The sequence below is a fragment of the Nannospalax galili genome, unplaced genomic scaffold (assembly GCF_000622305.1).
Source record: "Nannospalax galili isolate Female #2095 unplaced genomic scaffold, S.galili_v1.0 scaffold117, whole genome shotgun sequence".
NCBI classification, from domain to species: domain Eukaryota; kingdom Metazoa; phylum Chordata; class Mammalia; order Rodentia; family Spalacidae; genus Nannospalax; species Nannospalax galili.
This window is the reverse complement of record NW_008341422.1, coordinates 2,047,673-2,051,590: the sequence shown is the minus strand read 5'-3', so window position 1 is coordinate 2,051,590 and position 3,918 is coordinate 2,047,673. Positions and strand designations below refer to the sequence as shown.

Genomic DNA, 3,918 nt, shown 5'->3' with positions numbered 1-3,918 from the left:
TACAGAATTTAATTGTGTCGATTACCCACAATTTAGCTCTTTGTTGTTCAGTGTGTGATATCTACTAATTGTTTTCACATGTGCTTACCTGCCTCTACAAAGACGCTTTCCAGCACATTCAGATTAGAGGTCAAATCTTTTCTATTTATCTATCATCTATCTATCTATCTATCCATCCATCTATCTATCATCTATCTATCATCTATCTATCATCTATCATCTATCTGTCATCTATATCTATCATCTATCTATCTATCTATCATTATATCTATCTATCTACCTATCTACCTATCTATCTATGTATCTGCCATCAATCATCTATCTATCATCTATTTTTTTTGAGACAAAGTTTCATGTATCTAAGCAACCTCAAACTTGCTCTGTAGCTGAGGATGACTGAACTCCTGATCTGCCAAATGCTAAAATTACAGATGAATACTACTGTGCCCTGTTTTTTTTTCTAATGTGGTGCTGAGAGATGGAACTCAGTACTTCGTGCATGCTAGACAAATATTCTACCAACTGAGCTACATCTACAGCCCCAAATCTTATACTTTCGTATCTCCTTTGGCTCCTAGTACAGTCATTTGAGTTGATATATAAATAAATGCATAGTGACACTTTGTTCTTGAATTAATTCCATATAAGATGTTTTCAAAGGGAATGCTTTAAATGTTCTGCTGTGTTAAAAATTGTAATCATTTTTTCCAGTGGAACTATTTTTGTTTTAATTCCTTAAAAATATATCAAATACTTCCTGCCCTGTCAAGCAACAGGACTAAACATAATTTAATCCATTTGTAATGAATCAGGGCAGACATTATGTGTTCTACCAAAGCAGTATGTGATATGACATATAGAGAATCTGGGGAGCTGTAGGGAGGTTGCCTTCTTTTAACTTTCATTTTTAAAAATTGGGGTGGGTACAGGAGAGATGGCTCAGAGGTTCAGAGCACTGGTTGTTCTTGTAGAGGACCCAGGTTCAATTCCCAGCACCCACATGCCGGCTAACCAGCATTTGTAACTCCAGTTCCAAGGGATCTGACATCTTCTGACCCCATGGGCATTGCATGACATAGTTGCATTTACATATATGTGGGCAATACACTCATATACATTAACTACAATAAAAGTAATAAATAAAATATTTTTTTTAATTTTTATGTCTTTTTTGAGACAGTGTCTCCCCGTAGCCACAACTGGCCTATAGCTCATTATGTAGACCTGCTGGCCTCAGTCTCACAGAGCTCTGCTTGCCTCTGCCTCCCAAGTGCTGGGATTAGAGGCATGCACCACCACACTCAGTTACTAAAATTTTTTATTAGCATTGCTTTCTTTAAAAATAACATGATTACATTGAAGAACTTTGTTTAGGTTGGAGAATTTGAAATGGGAGTGTACCAAACTCACATTACAGCAACAGTAATAAATTCCAAAGTATTGTTGAAGCTTGATATTGCAGTTTTGTCAGTAAATAAAACCCCCAAATTATAGTAGACATATAGAATTGCAAATTTTCATTCTAAAACACAATTGCATATTTTTAGTTTGAGAATTTTATCACTTTAGTTATTACAATACTTTATTTTTTTAACTTCCCAGACTGTGATTGTTATCTCTAGAAACTCAGGTGTTTTATTTTTCCATAGGGCACAGGTGAAGGCACACTGGGGCTGTAGAAGAGTCATAGAAAATAATGGAAAACCTCTTGGTACCTGGGAATGGGAGAGGTACAACATCAAGGCCTGGGTGCCCAGGACCACTGTGGAGTGAAGACCACACCTGGCCCTCAGGAGAGGTAGGAAGTCCATTCTAGAGAAACAGTACTCCCAAGACCAGACACCTCCCCTGTCCCCAGGATAAACCAACACACAGGCAAAGCCACTGCCATACACAACCTGTTATCACCCCAGGGAAGGGGTTGTGGGAAATGATGCCACTCAGAGAAGGATGAAACTGCTGCCCAACATCAGGAAGTCCTCCATCCTCCATTCAGCTCCACCATCAGCCTACCACCAGAGGAATGTGAAGTGGTGGCTCATGGTTGGGAACCAAAGCTGCAGGTTCGTGTGAGGAGACCACCGCCCCAGCTCACAGGGGGGACCACAGCTCTGGCTCACAGGAGAGGATCACTACTCCAGCTCACTGTACAGGACCACCGCTCCAGCTCATGGGAGGGGACCACAGCTGTAGCTGATAGGAAGGGATCACAGCCCCAGGTTCATGGGAGGGAACCACAGCTCCAGCTTACAGGACGGGACCACAGCTCCAGATCACAGGACGGGACCACAGCTCTAGGTTTACAGGAGGGGACCACAGCTCCAGATTACAGGAGGGGACCACAGCTCCAGATTACAGGAGAGGACCACAGCTCCAAATTACAGGAGGGGACCACAGCTCCAGCTTACAGGAAGGGACCACAGCTCTGGCTTTCAAGAGGGGAACACAGCTCAAGTTGACAGGAGGGGACCACCATTCTTGCTCATGGGAGGGGACCACAGTTCCAGCTCACAAGAGAGGATCACCACCCCAGCACCCAGATTGGAACCACAGATCAAGCTCACAGGAGTGGACTACAGCTTCAAGTTCAGGAGAGGGGACCACAGCTCCAGCTCATGGGAGGAGGCCAAGCTCCAGGCCCCAGGGATGGGACCACAGTTTCAGGTTCACTGGAGGAAACCCCTATCCCTGGCTCATAGGAGGGGACCACAGCTCCAGCTCATGGTAGGGGAACACAACTCCAGACCCCTGGAAGGGACCAAAGCTCCAGGTTCATGGGAAGCAATCACAGTTGCAGACTCGTAGGAGGGGTCATAGTTTCAATTACAGTCGTTCTACTATTTTTACATTTCCATCCCTCTATCCATATGATTATATTTGTACTTGACAAGCGCATTTTGGCTTCTGTGCAGTAGACAAAGGCAACAGTTACTCGCTGGGTTAAATTTCTTGCTAGAGGACATCAGTATTAGAGAAAACCACCTTTGGCTTTTGCTCAAGGAGGCAGATGGAGCACATGGTTTTGTTTGTTTTCTTTCAGAGTCAAGGTTCCTGTGTGTGTGTGTGTGTGTGTGTGTGTGTGTGTGTGTGTATGTGTGTGTGGTGTGTTGGTGTCATTAGCTCTCACCTTTACTGGATGATAGCCCTAGTCCTTGTAGGGGCTGATCACCTGGATGTTGATGGCCAGTTAACCACGAGTGCAGGGCTCAGCGGTTGCCCAAAGGCCAGGCCCCAACAGAGAGGAGAACAGTGCTCAGTGCTCTGAGAGAGGGCCTGCAGGCTGGCTTGATTGGCCACCCAAAAAGTGTAATCTTGACAAGTCTTTCTTGATCCAAGTGGAGTAGACAGCCTGTTGATCCTGGTGTTGAGCCCTGAACCTTATCATTATATGGTACTAGAGGACAATGAAAGATGCTTACGGGATCTATAGATCCCAAAGGGAGGCAGAGGAAGAAGAGGAATTAGTGGATCCCCTGACAACAGTGAAAGAGCAATGTGAGCAGTTGGAGAAATGTGTAAAGTCCGGGGATGGCTAGAGCTCTGTGATCAGGGGTGTCTTCCTAATCACAGACAGAAGAGGATGGTACAGGAGAACTCTCATTTCTTGCATGCAAGAGACCCCTGTGTGGTCCACAAACTCTTTAACAACTTGAAATAAAGGTGAAGATTCATTCACCTCAAGCCTTCATTATCTGGGCATCAGGACAGTTCCTTGTGACTTTGAATCATTTGTTTCTGGTGTGTATAATAAGTTCTTAGGAACCTCATGGATTCTGGCAAGTAGTGTCTATGTAATTAGCAATGATTCCATCTTTAACAAGTCCTGTGATCTACAACAAACAAACAAAAGTTAACCTTACCATCTTCACACTGAAGAACACCTCATATTTTCTGTAGCAATAAGTTATTTAGCTCTTT

At 43.7% G+C, this 3,918-nt stretch overlaps 1 pseudogene; it reads left to right on the top strand.

Annotated features, from left to right (window-relative positions):
* The first annotated feature begins 3,411 nt into the window (after positions 1–3,411).
* On the top strand, positions 3,412–3,658 carry LOC103737160 (annotated as a pseudogene).
* The last annotated feature ends 260 nt before the right edge of the window (positions 3,659–3,918 follow it).